Source organism: Cryptomeria japonica, chromosome 3 (assembly GCF_030272615.1).
Source record: "Cryptomeria japonica chromosome 3, Sugi_1.0, whole genome shotgun sequence".
NCBI lineage: Eukaryota > Viridiplantae > Streptophyta > Pinopsida > Cupressales > Cupressaceae > Cryptomeria > Cryptomeria japonica.
The window spans coordinates 50982529-51008667 of record NC_081407.1 but is presented as its reverse complement, the minus strand read 5'-3'; positions in this window follow the sequence as shown (position 1 = coordinate 51008667).

Genomic DNA, 26139 nt, shown 5'->3' with positions numbered 1-26139 from the left:
TAATTTCATGCAACTCTTTGATGTTATCCTTGAGATTAGGGAGATCCTTTGCAGAAGCAGCCACAACTTTCTTGACACTAGCCTTGGTCCTCTTCGTAGCACCACCAACCAGGGTAACTTCACTGCTACCAGTCTGGATAGTCTCTTCGTCCAAGTCAAGATCCACTGCCGGTTTTGGAGAGCTAGTATGATCAACGACCTTAGTAATATCCTCCAGTTTTTTAGTGACAACGGATAGGATACTCGGGATAACGCCCATCAGATTTTTCATCGCCTCTCTCCCTTCTTCCAAAGATTTAACCTTATCCTCCATATTTCAATATCCTACATGTGTAAATATGTTGTGTATGCACGCTTAGCGGTATTGTATTACTCTAAATAATTTTAAAGTGTTGCCATCAATGCCAAAGGGGGATATTGTTGGCTTGATGATGATTGTAATGTATTCATCACTTGTTGTCATTGATGAAATGCTCTCACACACATACATATGATTACATTGACTACAGGTGTAATTTCAATTGGTTTACACTGTCAACCGGTATATTTAAGGTTTATCTCTAACCGATACTTTGTGTCAACCAGTATGTGCTTAAGAGATAACCTGTGGCTATAGTAAGTCGGCTTCAAAATGAAGATGAAGATGAAGATGGAGATCAAGTGGAAGATTCCAGGACAATAGTTCACATGTTTTGATTCCAACTGGTATTGACTATTCTAAGCGGTATCTAATTTTGTGATGAGTTACCAGCACCATTTTCTTGACGGTCATTTTTGCGATGAGTTTTGATTACTTGTCTAGATACACTGTACCTAGGAAATTGTGTTTTGATTTCCTTAGGCTGACATAAGATTTGAATGTCTATTTAAAGACATCTTAGTGAATCATTTGAAACATATAGTGATAGAGAATGATGTTATGTGAATACTAATATGCGTCAAGAGTGAAAGCATATGTTGAAGAGAGATAAGTGTTAAGATGAAGAGCAGTGTTGAATGTACTTAGAATGATCTGATCAAGAAAATATTCTGCTACTCAGAACATATCAAACCATTCTTGTTGTTTTCTAATCATTACAACAGAATCAAATCCCCTAACTGGGTAAGCTCTAACAAGCTTCATTGAACAAATCCTCTAACAAGGTGATCCATTAGTTTGGATTCTCAAATCCTCCAGCAACGTTACTCCTAACAGGGTAGTACTCTTAACAGGGTATAAGCTTATAATCAAGCTTTGGGATCTCTAACAAGATTCGCTCCTAGTAGAGCACTTTGTAAGACGTTAACTGGTCAGTTATCTATTACTACAGATAGTTAACTTGTGAGTTCCATCTCACCGTGGTTTTTACCTATTTGGGTTTTCCACGTATAAACACTTGTGTTATGGTGGATGTTTTACTTTTTGTGGATGTTGTTATATCATTTTAGATAGCATGTATTTTGTTTAAATGTTTGGTTAAGTTCATCTACCGGTTAGTGTTTGAAGTAGTGTTTTATTTGGTGTCATTGATTCACCCCCCCTCTCAGTGCTTTTCAAGTCCATCAATTTTTTTTGTGTAGCTGGATTTGGCTTGCAGTCATATTCTTGTACCTTGATCCTGGATCTCAACTCGTTTATATCTCTTTTTGACATGATTTTTCTTTTGGATTGTCTGACAGTTCTCAGCTTCTAGACCAGTTTGAACCTTAGCGGCTAGATGGTGTTTCCCTATCTTGCGGAGCATCACCTTGGCTTGGGAAGCCGATTGGCACTTCATACGATGTTCCTATACACTTGATCGACCTTCCTTTTGGTTTGCATTTCATTTCAGTTCTTTTCTGAAGGATTTTCTTCATGCTTAGGGCTGACCTATTTGCATGTTACACTTCCCCACCCTAGGGGATTGAAATCTTTCTTGGCCAACCCAAATGTGTTTTGGATGCTATATATTGATGTATTAGATCCTAGATGAGTAGTTAGTGGACAACAAATGATGACCAAATATAAATAGACCAAATTTAGATAAGCTCTTTGGTTCTGGATTGAATGTGTATTATGTAATCAGGCATTATAGCTTGTTTGTGGCCTAGATGTTGCCAACCAATTGTATTTGAATTCATGATATAATTAAAGCCCGATTTGGCATTCTCTCTATTTTGTGTTATTGTTTCCGTTGTGTTATTCTTGCTGCACGGTCTAGACCGTTCTCTTTGAGGACCCTCATGCCTTGGTTGCGTTAGTTTTGAAGGTACTTTTACATTGCCAGAAACTAAGATTCAAAAACATTATGTAGTCAAAGACCTCTATGTCAAACTACTAATATTGTTTGTAGCCGCTAGAGTATTGCATTTTTTGTTTTGTTTTATTTAGGCACATAGTCTAATTAAGGGATCAATAAACACCATGTCTTGTGTCTGAGATGATAGGTGAGTATGCTCTCCCCTTCATTGGGTGATCAAAAAACCTAACTCATTGAATCTTTCTTTTCAAATAGTGCAATATCTTTAGCGGGCCTGCCCTCCCGAGTAGCCCATAAGGTCGGGTGGGAGGGAAATGACCCAAGTGGGAACAACTAATGCCAAGTCCATCTAACCCAGTATAAAATAAAAGTGATTTTGATGAAAATCAAGGTCAATGATAGTTCTTGGGAATATGTCTCCTTCATACCTTCGGGTATATCAAATTTTGGTTTTTCAAGGCTAGGGGACTGCTTAATTGAGTTTGTACTCCAATGTGTTGAACAAGTGCCCTTACTAGTATCGTTACATTACAAGCCACCTTTTAAAGCCTTGGTGCAGTAAGCTTAATGCAAGGGGATAGTTGGTTTTCTCTCAAAGACACTCACCAAATGTATTTCTTTGAGATGAGATAGAACTTTCCGACTTTGTATAGGCTATTTATAGCTTTTCAAAAAAAAGGGTGGTCGGGTTATCCTTCTAGTCCTGGAGGCCCCTACCTATACTCTCTTGTAGAGACAAGATTGTTAAACACTCCTTAAGGTGTTGAGCATTTGAGGTGATGAAATACCAAGATGTGGGATGAATTATCACTTTGCATCCACTCCTTAGGCTAGAACTCCTTGAAGTGTTTTGTCATGTGCTATACTCGTGGAAACTTGGGCTTTATTTGAGCCTCAAACATACACTTTGTTTTTAGAATTTAGGACAAAACAATTGTTTGGACATTGGTTGTTGTGTTTTCAAATCACAAATTAGAATATCGTACATTAAAACATATAAAGATTCAACTTATAGAAAACCTTGAATTGTAAAACAATTTCAAACTGGACATCATACCACAGAGTAGCGTATCACAGGCACAAAGTAGTGTATCTCTTGAAAACATTAGTGTATCATAGACACAGAGTAGCATATCTCTTGGAAACAATAGCAAATTTAGAGAGCAGTTTGGCACATTAAGACCATTGATTATCACTTTTGTACCACAGAGTAGCGTATACGGAACACAGATTAACGCATTGGTATCCCAGTATAGTGCATTGAGAATAATAGCACATCATAGAACACAGGTTCACACAGAGAAGAATAACATATCAAAAACCCACATTAGCATATCGGTATCACATATTAGTCCACTAATAGTGTTAGTAGAAGCCAAGAAGGAAGACTGAAAGGGGGGGTGAATCAGTCTTCACTGGAATATAAAACTTAATCACAAAACCAAGATCTGATAAAATAAAGTAATAAGACAGATAAGCAATTTGAAATCACAATACACAATACCAGGATTTTGACATGGAAAACCCGGTTAAGGGGAAAACCACGGTGGGAACCTACCCATAGTAAGATGATACTCTACAGTAGTATGTGAAAATATTACAATGGGGAATGTACATGCATTAAAGCACACTACCTATATCTCACTGCTCAAAAGATGATGGCCCAAAAGGCTACAACCCTTAGGGAAGTCTCACTGACTTACAATAAGATTCAAACTACAATCCGGAAGAAATAAACTGAAAGAATAACATCTCCAAATGCTTGATTATAGTTCCAATTAAGCACATATGTCTTCCCTGCAGCACCAATCTCTTCTCAAACTCAACACCAAAGGATAAATCACTTGTTCATACATAAACCTCTCTCTAATAATGCAGACATAACATCGATACCCAAATTACATGAATATAACACCTATATATACGATTCATCAACCTTGATAACAAGGTTGGCTAAACCCTCAACTCTCAATTATAAAATTACATCACATGATACAAAGATCAACCATTGTACCAATATAATAATTTAAATTACATAACATGGACCTAAAGAAAATTCCCAACCGCTCATCTCCATCGAAAATCACGCCAAGATCAACCGCAACACGCTACACCACCAAGAAAACCACATAACATGAAAATAATCACCAGTTCATAGAAACCACCAAAAAATAACACAATGATCAATGTGGATCATCAAAACAAATAGGACACGACTTAGAAACACCAACAAGCATGTTAAAATTGTCAGGAAAAGCTGCACCAACACCACTTATCAAATCTTCATCGATCAATGTCTGAAAGCTCAAGAACACAACCAATCAACAACTGTCATGAAGAAAGATAACGTGCAGAGCACCAAATCATGATCCATCTAAAATGAAGATACACAATACCATCCCAAGAAATATCCAAAAAACTCAGCACAAGATCTGATCACATCGGAATATACTGGAGGATATACCGAATTCTGCAAAATAGTGATCAGGAAAACCAAACTACAAAACCGGATCATAAGATCGTCCCAATGTGCAATAACCAAAGCAATATATAAGAATATTTTGACATCAATGAAAACAACATATCCTAGCAACAATAATGACCAACAATATCCCCCTTTGACATTGATGGCAACATATGAATGTGAAAAACAATCAATGCAAAGAAAGAAGATATCTGCAACAAACTCCCCCTAAGATCAGGACATATAAAGTAGTTTTTCACATGATGTCTCTCCCCCTTTGACAATAATGCCAAATATCTCAAAATAGAAAACCAAACTTACTCTCCTTTGAATATGAAACATGAATCTCTCTCCCCAAAACACATACTACTCCAACAAAGGAGAAACACCAACACACCAATCTAGATAAAAGGATAAGATTGTGAAATCCATCGGATTGATGCAACTAAATGCATCTAGTTCTTATCAGGAGGGGTGGATACCCCTAACTTGTCTCTCAAGTAGAAAAATGTATCTGCAGACAAAGGCTTAGTAAAAATATCTGCTATTTGTTCCTTTGTAGATACATACTCCAGCTTCACCTTCTCTTCACTAACTTGCTCTTTCAAGTAATGATATTTGATTGACACATGCTTAGTCTTTGAATGTTGCACCAGATTCTTTGACATGTTAATAGCACTAGAATTATCACAGTATATAAAAATAGGCTCATCATAAATAACTCTAATATCCTTCAACATTTGCTTCATCCAAACTACCAGAGTGCAATTACTAGAATCAACAATGTACTCAGCTTTAGTAGTAGATAAGGACATTGAATCTTGTTTCTTACTATCCCATGAAACCAAACTATTACCCAAAAATAATGCTCTACTGGTAGTGCTCTTCCAGTCATCAACATCACCAACCCAATCCACATTAGTGTAGGCACATAACATGAAATCATCATTCCTGGGATACCATAAACCATTATTCACAATTCCCTTTAGGTATCTGAATATCATTTTAACAGTAATGACATGACTCTCTTTCGGATCAGCTTGATATCTAGCAACCATGCACACAATATGCATAATGTTCGGCCTAGTCTGAATAAGATATAGCATTCCATCAACCATAGATCTATACAAACTCTGATTAGCTTTAGGAGATTCATCATTCTTAGACAATTTACAACCAATCACCATAGGAGTTCTAACCGGTTTGAAGTCATCTAACCAAAACTTCTTCAACAATTCCTTCACATACTTAGTTTGAGATATGAATATACCTTTTCGAGTTTGTGAAATCTGCAAACCTAAGAAAAATTTAATCTCACCAATCTTAGATATCTCTAATTCTTTCTGCATATCATCGACAAACTTCTTGCTCAAGTCATCATCACCTCCAAAGATAATATCATCAACAAAGGTTTTAACAATTAGGATGTTTCATTTTCTATCTTAAAGTACAGATTACTGTCAGCAACACCTTTACTAAATCCTAATTTTAACAAATATATATCTAGTCTAGCATACCAGGCTCTAGGGACTTGTTTCAATCCATAAAGAGCTTTCTTCAATTTGCATACCATGTCTCCATCATGTGATAGTGAAAATCCATCAGGTTGCTCAATGTAAACTTTTTCCTCAAGATCACCATTCAAAAAGGTAGATTTGACATCCATCTGATATACTTTTAAATCTTTATAAGCATCATAAGCAAGAAACAACCTAACAACTTCAAGTCTAGCCACCGGAGCAAAAGTCTCCTCATAATAAATTCCTTCTTTTCTGAGAATATCCTTTGCAAACTAGTCTATCTTTGTTTCTGACAACTTCATCGGCTTCATTCAATTTATTTCTGAACATCCATTTAGTACCAATAACTTTCTTATCCTTAGGTCTAGGCACAATTTCCCAAGTATTATTATTTTCAATCTGATCTAGTTCTTCTTCCATAGTTGTCATCCATTTTCATCTTTGCAAGCTTCAACAACATCTTTAGGTTCAACTTTAGAAATCAAACATACTTCTTCAGTAGTTGACCTTCTTCTAGTCATTACACCTTTATTCTTATCACCAATAATCTGATTTTCAAAATGATTTAGTCTTACATACCTCAAATTCTTCTGATTGTTTTGATTATCAGGTTCCTACACTCCTTCACCAACAACAAAAACATCCGGGTTGACTGTCTCTACCAGATCACTCTGCTTAGGCTCTTCAGTCTGAATAGGACTTAAAACAATATGTTGTCCATCATCATAACCACATGCTTAGATATCTTTTCCAAGGTTATCATCCACCTTCACATTTGCACTCTCCACTATCTTTCTCAGTCTCTTGATGTAGCACCAGTAGGCTTTTCTCTTTTTTCAATATCCCAAGAAAATTCCTTCATCACTTCTAGCATCAAACTTTCCTATATCCTCATCTCTCTTGATATAACATTTGCCACCAAATACTCTAAAATATCTCACATTAGGAACATGACCAAACCATAGCTCATAAGGGGTCTTACCGGTATCACCTTTGATGTGAACTTTGTTTAATGTGTAAACAATAGTGCTAATAGGTTCTTTCCAATAGATCTTTGGAACATTCCCTTCAATCAGCATAGTCCTTGCAGCATCCAAGACAATTTTGTTCTTCCTTTCAACAACTCCATTCTACTGAGGGGTTCTAGGAGCAGATAATTGTCTTCTAATCCCATGCTTCTCACAGAATGAATTGAACTCACCATAGCAGAATTCTCCACCTCTATTAGATCTTAGATACTTCACCTTCAATCCAAACTCAGTCTCAACCTTAGCTTGGAATATCTTGAATTTGTCCAACGCTTTTGATTTCTTCTTCAAAAATACAACCCACATCATCCTAGAATAATCATCAATTAGCAACATGAAATATCTATCACCCTGCACACTTCTAACATTAGTAGGTCCACATAGGTCAGTATGCACAAGATCTAGCATTCCATCAAATGTATACTATTTTCTCTTGAAATAAATTCTTGTTTGCTTACCCAACTGACATTCCTTACATACTAGATTAGTAGGCTTAACAATATTAGGCAGATCTCTAACAACATGTGTAGAACTTATCTTGATCATTGAATCAAAATTTACATGACACAACCAACTCTCATCAATCTGAGCAATTAAATAATATTTCTCATGGACATTCAAATGAAAAATGTTACCTTCAGTCTTAGTTCCATATGCAATCTCTATACCAGAGGCATTTAAGATCTAGCATTTTCCATCCTTGAATTGTAGGTCATAGCCTTTATCAACCATCTATCCAACACTCAAAAGATTATGTTTCAAACCTTCAACATACAAGACATCATCAATTTTATGCTTACCATCAAAAGAAATAGAACCTCTCCCATAGATCACATAGGTTTTGTCATCTCCAAATCTAACTATTCCACCATCATATCTTTCCATACTCACAAATTTGTTTTTATTACTGATCATATGATATGAACAACCACTATCAATTACCCATTCATCTTTCTCTTCAACTTTAGCAGCCAAATCTTTCTCCTGAATAGTACAGCTAGTGGAATCAACATGTATAGGTCCATCTTCCTTAATGGCAAGGAATACAACTTCATCTCCTTCTTATTCTTCATCTGTAATACCTTCATCAACAACATAATAACATTTCTTCTGATTCCTATACTTCCGGTTAGGCTTATCATACTTCTCCTGCTTTTCATATCTATCATTCCTATCATGCTTGTCAAACTTATCATGTCTGTCATACTTAGCCATTCTCTCTTGGAATCTAGAAGCAAAATGTCCTAGATTATTACAAGAGAAAAATTTCAAAGGAAACTTTCCATCATACTTATTGACACCTTTGGGTAATCTCCAAGAAATTAGTGCTTCAATTTCATCCATCTCTCCTTCTTGCTCTTCCATCTCTCTTCTCTCTCTCTCTCTCTCTCTCATATCTAGATATTCTGCACTCATCAGAATCATATTTCTACTTACCGCATATAGATGTAGATTCTCTACATGAAGTCTCATACTTTCCATGTGATTCTCCAAACTCACTCAGCTCAAATGCAGAAATCTTTCCAACCAACATATCTCTTGTTACTGTAGTCACACTCTGGATCTCATCAATAGCAACAACCTTATGTTTATAAGCAGGAGGAAAAGATCTCAGCACCTTAGCAACAATTTCATCTTCCTCAAGGGTTCCACTGACACATCTAAAACCTAGGACAAGATCATTCACCTTAGCCATGAAAGAGTGTATGTTCTCATCATCTCCCATCTTCAACATCTCATATTTTCCATTTAAACTCTACAACTTAGCAACCTTCACGTGTTTATCACCTTCATAGAGAATCTCAAGCTTCACCCTGATCTCATGTGTAGTCTGAAGTCCCATTACATTTGTCATCTTAGAATCAATCAGGGCACTAAGCAATGCTTCCCTCGCTCTAATATTATGTTCATCTTCCTTGATCTCATTAGGAGTAGTCATTCCATTTGGAGGAACAATATAGGCATTCTTTGTAATCTTCTAATAATCTTCACCAAGACATTTCAAGTGCACTTCCATCCGGTCCTTCCATATAGCATAGTTACTCTCATCAAATCTCAGACTATCCTTCTTAAAGATAACACCTTGAGCTACCATCCTAGATCTCCTCAAGTGATTATGCTTCTACCAGAGGATCTAGCTCTGATACCAATTGTTAGCAGCAACCAAGAAGCAAGACTAAGAGGGGGGGGGGTGAATCAGTCTTCACCAAAATATAAAACTTAATTACAAAACACTTATCTAATAAACTGTAGTAATAAGACAGATAAGCAACTTGAAAGAACAACACACAACACTAGGATTTTGCCATGGAAAACCTAGTTAAGGGAAAAACCATGGTGGGAACCTACCCATAGTAAGATGATACTCTGTAGTAGTATGTGAAAATATTACAATGGGGAATGCACATGCATTCAGACACACTTCCTAGAGCTCACTGTTCAAAAGATGATGGTTTGGAAGGCTACAACCCTCAAGAAAGTCTCATTGACTTAAAATAAGATTCAGACTACAATTTAGAAGAAATGAACTGAAAGAATATAATCTCCAAATGTCTGATTATAGTTCCAGTTAAGCACATATGTCTGCCTTGCAACACTAATCTCTTCTCAAACTCAACATTGAAGGATAAATCACTTCTTCACACATAAACCTCTCTCTGATAATACAAACATAACATCGATACCCAAATTACATGAATATAGCACCTATATATATTGATGCTCTTCAAAATGGGAAGGTTAGTCATGATAACAAAACAACACAAACAACAAGAAAGCCAATTTGTTAGTGTTAGAAATCATAAGCAAAACACTTTCCTAAACAAGCATATCAAGAAAGATACTACAAAATAGATAAAAAGCATAATAAATCTACAAAATGTAACCAAACATCTCCATATGCTCTCTACCATGTTGGTAGGTTCTCCTTCCTTGTTCCTCTCTTCTCCAAGTTCCAAATTAGTGTAGCTCTCAGCAACTTTTTGCACTATGGATGTCTTATGGAGATTCAAGATTGAAATGATGAATATTCTAAAATGCTATGTAAATGTGAACAAGAGCTAAAATGAGAAATTATCTATTTAGCTAGTGTTAATTTTAAACCAAAAGAGAATATGATGGATTTATGCTAAATGCTCTCTATAAATGCCTATAATGTAAATGCTAAAGAATGTTGGAGTATTCAGGATTTGAAAATGAGGAATGTAAGCTCTATTTATAGGTAAAATGGAGCAATGGATGGTTGAGATTGAGTAATCTCAACAAGGGGCAGGATTGAATGATATTCAATCCATGTGAGGACTTTCAACCCAATCCCAGGATGAAAAGTGTCAACATGAGAGGGGTTGAGAGGAGAGGGAAGAAGCATTAAATGTTTGACATGACCTGAGGGTTAACTTGGGAGTTAAGGTTAAGGTTGGGTTGAGTGAATAAATTCATTACCCAAAGAATAATTCTTTTATCTAATGGATAAACTCTTGTGCAAAGGTTAAATGGATAACCATGGTCAAAGAAATAAATGTTTGAGGAGACACATGGGTTACATGATGGTTGAGTTTAGGGGTCAAAGTCCCTAACCATGGGTGCAAGTGGATTTAACCATTAATGGTCATGTAAGAGCCATAAGTAAGAATCTCCTGATGCCAATGATGGATGGATGGAGATGTGAGGTGAGAGTTGTTTTGAACCATAGCAGCCCTTATGAGACTTAGGTCATTAGGATAAATGTATGTTGTAGTTTAGGTGTGCCATGATTTCTTACCTATTGAGACTCGAAGATACTTGATCAAAGTATCTGTTGATAGTCTAGGTTTAAGATTTAAGAAAGTTTGAAACAAAACAACTGATGATGATGGTCGATGCATGTGTGTAAGAGGATCTTCACGTCGTACATATACGTGAGAGGCATCCCACCACACAGGTGCTACGCGATTGATTGACAGAGGCCGACATGGATTGCATTGTAGTGACAAGCCTGTATGATGTTATGTATATGTCCGTGATTCGGACGAATCGTGGGTTGATCACACCATTGGCAGAGCGATGGCATAGTGAGACGTGTACATTTCACTTGGTGCAGGGGGAGATGACAATTACATTGGAGGATGTATGGCGCATCCTGCACATTCCCATTCGAGGAGAGCTAATGACATATGACCGAGCATGGGGGACAACAACAGTGCAGAGATTCTTTGAGGAGGATGTCTTCATTGATAATGGATCGATAGCCTGGGAGGATATAGCAGCCTTGTATGAGCCATTACCATCAGTGCTATCAGGGATTGTTGGGGGACTACTATGTCCAGATTGATGATCACATGGACTTGTCATTGGTTGGGGTTAGGTAATCAAGTAGATGATGATAGAGGGGACCCAGTTTACATGGGGACCATGCGTGCTATCGCACTTATATCAGGATTTACATGAGGTAGCATACCGAGGGGTGGGCTCATTGGGAGTGGGGATCACTCTGCTTCATATTTGGGTGTGGGAGCACTTACCTATTACCCAACCAGTTAGTTTGAGATTTCAAGCAGTGGACCAGCCATATGTATACATGTATGGAGGTATGATGAGTCAGCCTCACCTAGGGAAGCTAGAGTGGTGGCAGCGGGCACTGGATGATTTGGATACTATGATCTAGAGGCCATACATTGAGTGTGAGTTGTGGGAAGATGATGCAGAGGTGTTGCCATATGTGTTTATTGCATGATACCTCATTGGTAGGACAACCTACAATGTGGAGAGACAACTTTCGGGTAGAGTACTGAGACAGTTTGGGCGGTGACAAGGATTGCCTAGTGGATTGGGAGAGTATGTTAGGGTATTCCGAGAGAGGTACCTATGGGGACTAGTGTTACCTTATGATCAGGCTTTAGTAGAGTTCCGCACACTACAAGTGAGACCATGGCAGATGAGGCCGGGGGTGGTAGATGCTAGGGTGTCAGATGAGTACACTCAGTACATTGTGGCACATCCGATTCCTCGGATATTAGATTCAATGGAGCCTATTCCATCCTTTGAGGAGGAGAGGAGACAGGGATGGAGGAGGAGAGGAGGTCACGTAGGTGTACGAGGCAGAGGAGATGGTGGTGGTGTGGATGGAGGAGGTGGTGATGGAGGAGGAGGAGGAGGAGGGGGTGGTATCTTTGGAGGAGGTGGTGGATTCGGAGGTGGAGGTGGGGGTGGTGGATGATTACAGTGGAGAGGGAGAGGTGGGAAGCCATTGTGGCTATCGCAGGGACCTTTGATGCAGGGAAGCATGAGATTAGGTGGTAGGAATGCAGGTGAGGGATAGGTACCTATGGAGACTGGGTAGGGAGCCACTGGAGAGGGAGCCACTAGAGAGGTACCTATGGATACAGGGGGGGGAGCGACAGGGGGTGGAGATTTGCGGGATCATATGATATTATTCTTGCAGACTCGGCTCGAGGATATGGAGGCAGAGGTGGTAGCTAGAGATGTGCAGCTATTTGCATGAGAGTCAAAGTTGACTGTAGTGCTACGGGAGAGAGATCAGGCCATGGATAGGGTGATCTAGTTACAGGAGAGAGTTTGGGCCTTGGAGGGAGTACAGGGACATGGGCCATTGACTGATTCCCTAGCCAAAGAGTTATGAAGAGCAGGTGCAGAGGTTGATTACTAGCAGGGTCTATATGAGCAGGAGGTGTCATCTAGTCGGTGGGCACTGAGTTATTCAGAGATGCATCGGGAGAGATCCGTGCGGTCTTAGAGGATGTAGAGCAGTGGTGGTAAGATAGGTCCTCCATGGAGAGATAGATCAGGTGGTGCAGGGGGTAGTGGGGGAGAAGGTGGTGATGGTGGTGCAACATCCGGTTAGAGTGGCATCTAAGAGGGCATTCTTGTATGCTTTTATATTGTCATTTTGGATCGTGCCTTGGATGGTTCTTGGTAGTCGATATTTTGGACTTCATTGTACTTTGATACATGTATGTTTTGTCGATATGATGTGGTATATGAGGAGATCCCATATTTTGTGATGATATGCATTTTGATGATATGTATGGTTTTATGCATGATGATGATCTATGATGTATGCTTAGATGGATACTTGTACTTGCTATATGGATGTGTTGATGAGATGATTTATTTATATGATGTCTAGATTTATAATTTATTCCTACATGATGTCTACATGCATGTTTTATGAATAGGATGCTAACATGTGGATGCATGTTTATATATATGCATGATGTGTTGGTAAAATGCTTTATGTATGTAATGCCATGATGAGTATGTATGCATAATGAAATGATGCTAATGATGATATAGACAGTACTTGTATTTTATGTTGATGAGATAATGAGATGATGATATGCAGTGATGATTGATGCCCTTTATGTTTGATTTATGTAAATGCATCTAGATGGTTAAAAATGAATGCAATTTGGATAAACAAATGTAAAGAAAAAATATTTATATGATGATATCTAAATGAATGTATATGTGTAATGTATAAACCAAGGTTTAAAACACCTATTTTTTGTGTTATGAGCTAAATGGTGGAAAAATATAGCTAAGTGAAAATGGTAATGTAGTGGGATTTAACGCATGGGTAATGAATAACTACACCTTAATGCAATTAAAAGGGAGAATGAATGCATTTTAATGAATCCTAAATAAAATGAATGAGTATAAGAATATACTAGATGTATAGATGAATGCACTTAACTAATGGATAGATATATAGATGCATGCAACTATGGGAATCTAAATAAATGTATGGTAAACAAGTTTTAAATGATGGTAAATGAGGAGGATAAATGATACTAAATGAATGCATAGTAATGGCTAATAATGATAGTAAATGTAATGATGAATAATTTATTTATAGAAATGAACCTAAATGTCATGAGTTGTGCAATGATGAAATGATATGATGTTATTAATGTAAATAAATGATAATGAATGATATGTTTTTAAATGCAACTAAATGATATTAAATGCATGCTAATGAAGAATTTTTAAGATTTCAATAAACCTATATGTAAGGAAATGAAATAGGTTTTATGCAAATGCAACTAAATGTAATGATGATGTGACTATGATAGATGAATGCAAGGTTGTTTAGACTTTGCATGATGCACTGATGATGTATCAGAGAACTCTGTCATGATGGTATCCAAGACCAACTCATTTTCCCATAACTTCTCATATTAATCTTGTTCACACTTGTAGACAAAACCATGCATATGAATAATGAATGATTAAATGGATGGGTAACATGCAACGGAATGCAATATAAATAGATGAGATGGAATGACGATCCATATTGTTTTTATTTTCATCATTGAGCATGGTAATATTGAACTTGGATGAGGTAGTAGGAACCAAGGATCGAGCATTGTACCTGCAAACAAACAACATAAATAAAGCATAAAAAATATGGACCCTTCATAATGGTTCATGCTCATATGGTCGAGGTATATGTTGTAGTCAGCAAGCCATAGTGATCCATGACTATATTTTGCATGAGATCATGTAGCTTAGTGAACTTCCCATGTAGATACCATTAGTACATGCCCCAAAACTTCATTGGAATAATTTGCAGAAGACATACAAACAACGCTTAGGAACCATCCCAGCCACTCTAATCACTTGTGAATATCCTGGAGTAGCGTAGGAACTTGATATATAAATGAATAAATAACCTACAAACCAACCAATTACTTGATAGCTTAAACAAAATTTTCTTGTCAAAGAAAATGTGATCTTGTCTTTGTTTTGGTTAGGAAGGATGAATCCTTGTAAACACAGTTTGTGAGTGTCGATGTTGATTGTTTGGTTGATGTGAGAAGTGGTCATCGTTTGAGTATTTCAGAATGTGTGTTTGGTATTTGCTTGGATGCGTATATACAAAAGCGTTGCCATGTTTTTGATTGATTTATGATGTTTTTTGGATTTTGTGAGATAGTTTTCCAATGTTTTGGGATTTTGTGAGACAGTTTTGAATGTTTTTGGTATTTTGTGAGATATTTTTTGAATGTTTTTGGTATTTTGTGGGATAGCTTTCAAATTTTTTTGGTATTTTTTGGGATAGTTTTCGAATGAAGAACTTCAAGGAATCACAAATAAATGTAGAATCCACTTCTATCAAACAGAATAAGGGCATTGCCCCCAGTTTAGACATGACTATGAAAAGCGGGATGTAAGACGCATGAAGTACTATCTTTGATTGCAGATCAATTATCAAGCCATGGTTTGGATTGATGGATGAGTGGATGCAAATGAATGTGATCACCACAAGTCTGAAAGACAATGGAGCCATAGCCTTTACGAGTGGCACCTATTTGCCAGGTTTTCACCATCGTACTTACCCAAGGTGCCACCAGAGTGGTTGTTCACCGTTTGGATGCATGATTTTTCTATACTATTTTTTGTAGGACATTTTTATCTGAATGTTTTTGGTATTTTTTTGGTATGTAGGGGAGCGTGATTCTCTATGCAGCTTATGTATAAAACCATTTGAGGTGCATGTTGTTGATCAGATCTGCTAGCGGTTCTCCTTCTGAAGTAGCCAACTGATATGCCCCAGACCCAAAGACAACAGTGATAACTTATGGACCCATTAGATTGATTCAAACTTTCCCTGATGTTCTTTCTTTGGTTGGTTATGAGGATTCTCTTGAAGAACAAGATCTCCTACCTCAAATGTGTGAGGTCTAACTTGATGATTATAGCTTCTGCTCATGCGTTGCTGATAAGCTTTGAGGTGATTGTATGCAGCTTGTCATTTCTCATCAAGTATATCTAAGTATTGAAGACGCGATACTCTGTATGCTTCATCATCTATGAGATGAAGCAAGGAAACCCGTAGAGATGGTATCTCAACCTCAATAGGAAGGATAGCTTCTGCACCATAGACCAGTGAGTAGGGAGTTGTGCCTGTAGGGGTTCGAATGCTTGTTCGATACGCCCATAGTGCTGGATTTAATTGAGCATGCCAATCACCACCGACATCATTTACTGTCTTCTTGAGGATTCTTAATATGTTCTTGTTTGATGCTTTTGCCTGACCATTGCCTTGTGGGTAATAGGGATTGGAAAAGCGGTGTTGGATATGAAACTTCTCACAGAGCTCATGGACATCCTAATTTTTGAAAGGAAGACCGTTATCTGTGATGATGGACATGGGTACACCATACCAACAGATGATGTAATTAAGGTTGAATGAGGTGATCTTCTTGCCGGTGACTTGGGTAAGTGGAACAACTTTGATCCACTTTGTGAAAAATTCGGTGGCAGTAATGATGAACTTATGGCTATTGGATGAAGATGGATGGATTTTACCCACAAGGTCAAGGCCCCATTGACAAAAAGGCCATGGTGTTGTGATGGGTTGCAATTCCTGTGCTGGTGCATGTATCAGGTCTCCTTGAACTTGGCATTTCTTATATTTTCTGACAAAATAGTAGGAGTTTTTTTCCATGGATGGCCAATAGTATCCAATGCGCATAAGTTTCTTGGCTAGTGACGGACCGCTTGCATGAGTTCCACAAATTCCTTCATGTACCTCTTCCAAGGCCTTTGTTATCTCATTCTATTCTAGACATCGAAGGAGAGTACCATCAAGACTGAGTCGATATAGGGTTTCAACAATAATGGTATATCAAGCGGATTGGTGAATGAAGGTTTTACGTTGGTTATTTGATTGGTTAGGAGGAAGTGTGTGATCGCAGAGATAGGTGTAGAACTCACCGTACCATGGGGATTCGGAATTGATAATGTGACATATCATCTCGGATTAGGGGATATCATAAGTAGGAATCTAAAGTTGTTTGACCAAGAAATTGTAGCGTGTTGAATTCTATGGAAGATCAAGGAGAGATGCAATGGTAGCCATAGCATCAACAGCTCAATTATGATCTCTGGGTATTTGCTCAAAGGTGATAGTAGTAAATGATGCCTTTAAACTATCCACCATTTGTTTGTCATCCTTGGTCTGATATTCATCTGTTACTTGTCCTATGACCAGTTGGGAGTCACCATATATCTGTAGCTCTTTCAATTTCCATTGTATGGCTAGTCTGAGTCCTGTAATCAAGGCCTCATACTCTGCTATGTTGTTTGTGTATGGAAATGTGAGCCTGTAAGACTTCAGGATGCTATCACCTTGAGGTGTGATAAACAAGATACCTGCCCCTGAGCCATGGCTAGTGTATGAACCATCAAAGTATAGTTTCCAGGGTTGTGCTACTGTGATCATGAATATCTCTTCGTCTAGAAAATTAGAAATGAGAGGATGATCACCTATGAGGGGAGCATCGACCAACTGATATGCAATAACTTCACCCTTGATAGACTTACAGTCCACATACTCGATGTCAAATTCACTTAGAATAATCACCCATTTGGCTAAGCGGCCCGTCAATGCCGCTTTGTTGAGTAAGTACTTTAGTGGAGCGATCTTGGCAGTGAGTTGTACTTTATGTGTTAACAAATAGTGCCTCAGTTTAGTAGCTACCAAGATTACTGCTAGGCAAGCTCGCTCAATAGGTGTGTAATTGAGTTCATAGCCAACCAGTGTGCGAGAGATGTAGTAAACAACACACTCTTTCCCTTCTGCATTGTGTTGAGCCAATAGTACTCCTACTGCTATATTTGTTGCTAAGATATAGAGTAATAAAGGCTTACTCAGATCTGGTGGGATCAACAATGATGTATGTATGAGATAGTCCTTAAGCATGTAGAATGCTTGCTGGCATCTGGTATCCAAATGAAAGCGGATGTTCTTGTGTAGCAGGTGTGTAAAGGGATGACACTTATCTCCCAGTTGTGCAATGAATCTTTGCATGGATTCAAGCCACCCTTGTAATGTCCTGAGCTAATTGATGGTCCTCGGTGGTGGCATGTCCATGATTGCTTTGACCTTTACAGGATCAACCTCGATGCGTTTGCTTGAGACAATGTATCCTAAAAGATTCCCTGAGGTTACTCCAAAGACACATTTCTTTGGGTTGAGTCGAACATTATATTGTTCTAGTCCATCAAAGATTTTCTCTAATATTTCTAGATGACCTTCTCTTGTTAGTGATTTTGCCAGTAAGTCATCAACATAATCTTCCATTATGGTATGCAACATATCATGGAAGATGGTGGTGATTGCTCTTTGATAGTTTTCTCCTGCATTCTTTAGACCAAAAGGAATTACATTCCAGCAGTATGTTCCCCATGGACATGTGATGGTCATCTTATGTTGATCTTCTGGTGCGATCTTTATCTAGTTGTACCCTAAAAAACCATCCATGAGTGAAAGCATGGCATGTCCTGCTGTTAGGTCCACTATTATGTTGATGTTTGGTAGGTGAAAGTCATCTTTGGACATGCTTTGTTCAGATCTCTGAAGTCAGTATAGATACAGATGCCCCCATTTGGTTTGCCGATAGGCACAATATTGGATATCCAATCTGCATAATCAATTGGTCTAATGAAACCAACATCTAGGAGTTTGTTAAGTTCTGCTTTGACTAGTACTGCAATCAAGGGGTGCATTTTGCGGAGCTTTCAATTGATAGGTTTGGCTCCTTCTGCTACGGTGAGGTGATGCATGAATAAATCCAGATCAAGACCAGGCATGTTTGCAAATGATCATGCAAAGTTGATCTGGTGCTTCTGAAAGAATTTGACAAACTTAGGTTGTTCCTTTGGAGTTAAAAGAGATGCCAGATGCATGTGGTGAGGAGTTTCAGGAGTCCCCACATATTCTTTTGTTTCCTCGATGAGAATTGTTGATCATTCCCATTGTGTACTAGAGGGGAGAATGTCAAACCTTTCATCCTTTGGCACCTCAAAGAGGTTTTCACCATTGGATACGCTCTTTCTTTTTACTTTTTTGGGATCAAACAATGCCACAGTGTGGTTTTCACTAGAAGATCCATGTTTTATTGTTATATTTTTGCTACTGAAAGGTTTGGCATCCACCCCGAATTATGTTGCGCTATTAAGTTCAATGTCGAATCCAACTTTATGATCCCCACTTGGTATGTTATCCCTTAGTTCCAAAAAGTCAATGATCGCCTCATCATTTTGGAATTGGTCAAGGCATGGGGGATTAGGTTGGTTCCATTAGATGAGTTTAGGATGGATAATGGGCATTACCTCATCGATTAGGTTAAGTTCGTTAGATGTGTCAGTGAGGGTCAAGACGTTGTGGTGAAGGTTGTTGATGGTACTCTCCTTGTCAGAATCAGGCATAAGATGTGACGTAGGATCTGTAAAAGAAGTTTCCAGTTCAGGAATCAAAGAGGTCTTTATCTGTGCTTCTCCGTAAATAGGGATGTCTTTGCAAGGTGGAGGTAATGATGCGTCTTCCTAATCTGAAGTATTGAGTTGGATGGAATCAAATTCCCACTCATGTGAGTCAGTCTCTGAGTTGCTTTCCAGTATCCGATTACTATACCATAATGGGATGTCCTTTGAGTTAAACATTGCAGGTGTGATCAATTGATGTACCCTTGTAGATGAAATGATCAATGCTACAGGAAAGATTATGGGGATCGACGAATCTGATACAGGAAGTGTTGGTAGTGTTGAATCTATTGCTTCTGCTGAAATTGTCGGTGTTGTCGATACTGCTATGGGTTTTGATACAGTTGTTGCTGCTAATGGTGCTATTGATGTTATGGCTGCTACTGATGGGGTTGTTGGTTTGATTGGTGGGATGACTGGTGTTATGGATGGTTTTGCTGGGATTTTTAGCCTCAATGGGGCAGTTGCTATGATGCGTGGTGTTGCTGATATAATCAAAGGTGACTTCTTTGTAGCAGGCTGATATAGAGGTTTGCTGGGTTTCCCTTTGAATCTAAGCTTAGGAAGGATTTCCTTTTGAAAGCCTAGTCATGTGTTGTCTTTGGGCTTTAATTTTGGCTGCACTGGTTCATGTCTTCCTTGCTTGAAACGTCCCAAAGCACTTTGACCATGATAACCCATTCTTTGCATAATGAGAAGGCCTTTGCCATACTAATATGTGGGAAGCTTAGATTGTGGAATGTCTGTGGTGATGGGATCTTTATAGATCCATTCTGCTAAGTCCTCATCTCTGGTCTCTTCTTCTCGACTCTTTCCAAGGATGAAAGGCGTCAAAGTGCATGCTGGCTTGACTAGTGGTGTTTGAAGTAACCATTGAGGTTTACCATGAGTTCTAGGAGAAGTAGGCATTTATCCAACACAAAAGAGTTGGCTCAAATTATACTCCCCAGGACCTTCCTCTGCTATTTTCATCTTGAGCTTCTCTTGCTTGGGTATAGTGGTGTTTGAACTGGAAAGAGAGGCTGGACTGATGTATGATGTGGATGAGATGGCTTCTCTATTGTTGGGAATGGTAATCTCTGGTTGATGATTGATATTGTGACAATATGCAAAGAGGTTTGCATCGCCCAGGATTGTAATTTCTACACCATTATGTGGGAACTTGATACACTGATGGTAGGTGGATGAAATGACTTGCATGGCGTGTATCCAAGGTCTTTCTAACAACAAATTATACGACAGAGGAAGGTCCAGAACTTGATAGATGATGTGTTTCACCACTAGGCTCAATCAGATCGGTATTACAATAGCCCCTTTGGATGACTGCTCTGCATCATCATAGGCTTTGATTGTTATCTTCTTGCGTGGATCCAGTGATTCAATTGCATATCCCAATGCTGTGACCAATTATAGTGTACAGATATTTAGGTCTGCTCCATTGTCGATCAAGACTAGCTTGATCCTATGTTGGTTGATAAACCCTTCAATGTGGAGTGACGCATTATGAGGTTGTTGGAAGGATGCATTGTCACTTTCGGAGAAAGTGAGACAAGGTGATGATCTTAGGTTTCCAACCATAGCTTGGAACTAATCTGTATTTAGGTTTGCAGGGACAGACACCTCTTGGAGAGCTTGATCCAAGATTGTTTTATGAGATGGGGATAGGCATAATAGCTCTAAGATAGATATCACTGTAGGCATTTTATCTAACTGTTCCACAAGGTTATACTACTTTGGGATAGATGGGGTGCCTTGTGGAGCTACTTTTATGGTGATCTTGCCGCGACGTGTAACAACATTGCAAGCAGAGTTGGGATTTTTGATGGTAATAGTTACAATTTGTTCACTGACATCATATGGGTGATTCATAGTGTAATTATACGCGGCTTGCATATAATCAATGGTATCTGTGTTTCTCCCTAAAGTGGAAGGACCCCTTTGATCTTGTGATAGAAGTGGATTTTTGAACATGAGATGATCATTGTTTGTTGTTTTTGGGTCATGTCCTTTGATTTCGATTTCACCTTGGTCAATAAGATCCTGAATAAGATCTTTTAATTTGTGATAATTGTTTGTCTTATGCCCTTTCCCTTGATGAAAATCGCAATGTTCAGTATCCCTCCACCATGAAGGTTTGACCTGAGGTTCGTAATTTTATGTTTTGGGTAACGTCACCATATTTTGAGAAACCAATTGACGTAACACCGTTTCAATAGGTTCCCCTAAGGGAGTTTATGTTCGTTTTGGTTTAAAATTTTGCTGACGCTATTTGGGTTCCTCTTGAGGTATATTGAGTTCTTGATTTGGAGGAGCAATTGTGTTATTCTTGGGTGGGGGTTCTGTCCTGCAAATCGAACCACAAGTTGTGCACTTTTGATAGTTCTTGCATCCACAACCTCGTCATTGACAAAGTTTTTGTTTTTGTTCCAGAAGTTAGGCTTGTCACCATTGAAGCGCGGGTGAGGGCCATCCTTTGGCTCATTATATATCTTGATAAGCCCTTTTTTGGTGATCATGTCATTGAAAGAGTCTGTGTCTTTTACGTCTAGAAGAAATTCCATTTCGTCGTTTAAGTTGGAAATAAATATTTCCACCAGTTCTTGTTCAAGTAACTGAAGAGAACGTCTGCTAGACATTTGACGCCATCGTTGCAAAAAGATCAAAAATAGCTCGCCTGGTTTTTTCTTAGTGTTACATAGATTAGCCATGATGATATCACGTTCAATGTTGTGTGAGTAATGTTGGCAATATAACAAGTATATTGAGAAGGTTGTTGATGATTATGGACATAACTGATTAAAGATGTTTTACTGTCTTGATATTATTATTTTGTCATTGATGTCAAGAAATTGATTTTCTAATTCAGTATGATGTCATATCTTAAGAAATATGTTATGAAGATTATAAAGAAGTCGGTAAAGACACAGGAAAGAATATGATGAATAAAGGGATAAGTTATTCAATGGGCAACTCTACCGAGTCAGAAAATGATGAGATCTTGATTATTTAGATTGTTTTAACATTATACATATGTTGTAAAATGTAAATGTTAATACTACACTATGTTATCAGGCAAAGAACCTAGTCGATAAACCCTAAGGTTATTGCAGTCAGTTAATGAAGATAGAATGTCTACCGAGTAAAGTTTAGTATTCACTGAGTTGTAACCGAGCTATAACAGAATGCATTAAATGTTTACATGTGATATTTAATGAAAGAAGTTGATGAGCTGGAGCGGATCAATGATTGGCAAGTCGTGGAAGAAGTTTGTTAACAAATCTAAGGCAATGGAAAGTCGGCAAGAAGATCTACAGCTCAGATTGAACCACATTACCCTAACACAAGTTCCAAGATGATTGTGCAAGTTCCGAGGCAGGGTAAAACATTTTTTAGATCATAAGATACAATGAACCTGGACAAGATTGAAGATCTGATGGCTATGATTGATCATGGGAAATGTGATCAAGGATATTAAGCAGTTAGATGATTGTTTATAAATAAGGAACTGTTGATAAACAATGGATGCGGGCAAGTGTATGCATAGGGATGCTACATAGTGATCACCAAGCATAGAAGCTTGAAGACCTGTTGGAATAACAGAGTATTGATGCCCAACAGATAGACAAGAATAGTTCTATGTCTAGATTGTGTTGAATAAATAAGAATTTGCTTTAGCATTTTAGATGTAAAGTTGTAGATAGATTGTATTACTGTTAGCTTGTGAAAGTAACAGGAAATCTCTTAACCAAGTGGACTTAACAGTCTTATAAGTAAATCCTCTAACAAGGTGACATTCTAAACGAGTGTTTGAAATCCTTTGACAAGGTCACTTCTAACAAAGTGAAGATCCTAATAGATCTGAGGGAAATCCCTTAACCGGGTCACATCTAGCAATGTGTTTTGTAATCTTTAACAGGATTGGCTTTTAATCGAGCATACTCTAGAAGAGTATATTTCTTAGTGGGTCCGAAATCCCACAGTGGTTTTTCCCTATTTGGGTTTCCATGTTAAATCTGGTGTTATGAGGTTTATATAGTTCATATGCTTTTGAGTTTACATGTTTGACAATTTTTATTCTATGATTGATATATGTTACCGAGGTTGAATCTGATGTTTTCATTGATGATTAAGTTTGTATGATTCATCCCCCCTCTCATCTTGTTGGCTATTAGATCTGTACTTATATTAAGTATCAGAACTATCAAGTAATGTGCCAGGAACTTCTAGACGAGTTCTTCGAAGGTCCTAATGCCATTGGTAGTTGGGAAAACCATGATGTGTTTGTTCCTCCCAAACTATGGGGAAAGAGTCGCATTAGGTATGTGTCCTTGTATGCCACTTTGAGGCAAGCTGAATGGAATTCTCTAACATGATCACGAGGGTCTCCTTTTCCTCGGTACTTTTTGAACTTGGGTGTTTCAAACCCTCATGGAAAAGGTGGCATATGAAGATTTCTATCAAAGGGATAGGGACAAATGTCATTGAGTGAAACTTGATTAGTTTTTACACCACTATGAAGTTGTTGGGTGAGATTTTTGACTTGTTGCCACAACATGTCTATTTCATTTGGAGGAGGAGGAGGTGGGGGATTACCTTGATGAAGGTTATATCTGATGTGATCTTGACCTCTTTCATCCTCATTACGACTTTGGTGTTCTGATGCTTGTCTTAGTTGTGCAACATCAAAGTCAAAGGGTAGTTTAGCCCCCTCTTGAGTAAGTCTTAAAAAGTGAGCATCAGCATTGCTTTTGAGTATTTCATCAAAAAGTCTATTAAAGAGAGGGTTGTGTTGTGCCCTTTCTATTGTCCTAGGAGTAGGAGTACTTGGATTTTCATCATTTGTGTTTCCTCCAAGGACTTCTTGGAATTCATTGATATTTTCCTCCTCTTCCTCTTCAATTTCTTGTTGTTTAGACCTTGATCTGGTTTGAGCCATTTTGTTTATAAGTTTTTCTTGAAGTTTGATGAAAATGATGATGAGTTGGTGATGGAATGAAAGATTGATGTTTGGTGGGGTGTTTTGCATATGGATCTCTAGCACTAAAGGTAGATGTTACCAAAGTTCTTTCTTGAATTGCTTGTTGTGTTTGATTGACAATGTTTGATGTGATAAGGTTTAGAGAGATCTGAGATGTGTTACAGACCCAACTACCTAGTAATAAGAGGATTCACTCATAGACCAGTTTTAACCTGCGTAGAAATGCCTCTTAGGATGAGTTTATCCTAGATGTAGAGACACTCTTAAAAAGTGATGTATTGTGTTTGATTCAAGCCATATCAAAAATAGAACTTAGGACAAAAACCTCTTGATGTTTTGAGAGTTGGAATGGATTGATGATGTGTGAATGGGATAATGGATGAAATGTTAACTTCAATAGAAACTTTGTGTTACAAAAGGAACAAACTCTTCCTCTTCTTGTTCAGGGGTTGGTGGTTCTACCCTGGCTAAGTTATATGTAATACAAATGTCTGGAAAGAAGGTAGGATTAATCTTGCCTCCCTTGTTTTTTTGATAACTCAAAGCTCGATATTGAATAAAAGCTTTGCGGTTTAATGACTCTTGATCAAACTCGTTTGATTTTCCTGTAAGGTATAGATGCATGTGATGTAAGAAGGTTCTATGAGAGACAAAGTTTTGTCTATTAAGATAGAAGAATTTCCTCCTTTTGATAAAAGCCTTTGAGCTTAATGGTCTTTTTTTCAAGTTGATGTGTTGATGAGGATTCTTCTTTCTCAAGATATGAAGAATGGTCATATAGTTTGATACTTTTGTTGTTGCTCTTTGTTTTTGATCTTTTGTTGGTATTTTCAAAATGTTTATGTTGGATGAATACTTGTTTTTGGAACTGATTTTTTATTTTTCCTTTGACAAGAAAACAAAGCAAGAACACAAACACAAGAATGTTGCCTCAAAAGGCACAAATAGGTGTGGGTCTAGATCAACCCAATACTTTGAAATTTTTATGACCCTTTCCTTCAAATGTATTTTAGGTGTTTCCAAAGCCTGAAGTTGGCTCAATTTGCACTGTTCTTGACTTAAAATGAAAGACACTTCAAACACTCTTTATCCCTAAGGTCAAATGGCCAGTTGTGATAATTTCAGCCCACATCTTGATATTTCTTCAACTTTGGTACTACATACCTTATGAATCCCGTCGTGGCAGGTAAGGATGTGATATACTAAGTCTTGTACGAGCATAACAAATAGATGATCCCTATGATGGGGGAGTCACCACTTTTATCGAGCTTCAAGTAACCTTTCAAAAAGCTATGTTTCTACTCAAGGAAATATGTATGGTGAGTATCTTGGGAGCAAAACCTTCTATGCTCTTGCACTGAATTTATCACAAATATGCTCAATCAATAGAACAGGTGGGCTACTACTTAAAGGTGTTTAGTAATTTTTGATGTTTTTGGACATAAGTTCATTTTGCAGTGACTCACTTAAGAGCCTTGTAACTTGTGGTGGGGCCCATTTGTCCTTTCAACAAGTTACACTCTAGGAACAACTATACCCAAGGCTATAGCTTTTGCTCTTCCCTGATTTCTATAGCGGCTCAAAGGATTTACCGCGTGAGATCATTCCCAAGAGTGATGTGTCTCTTGGAAGGCCTCTCTTAAAAAGATAAAATTTGAGTGTT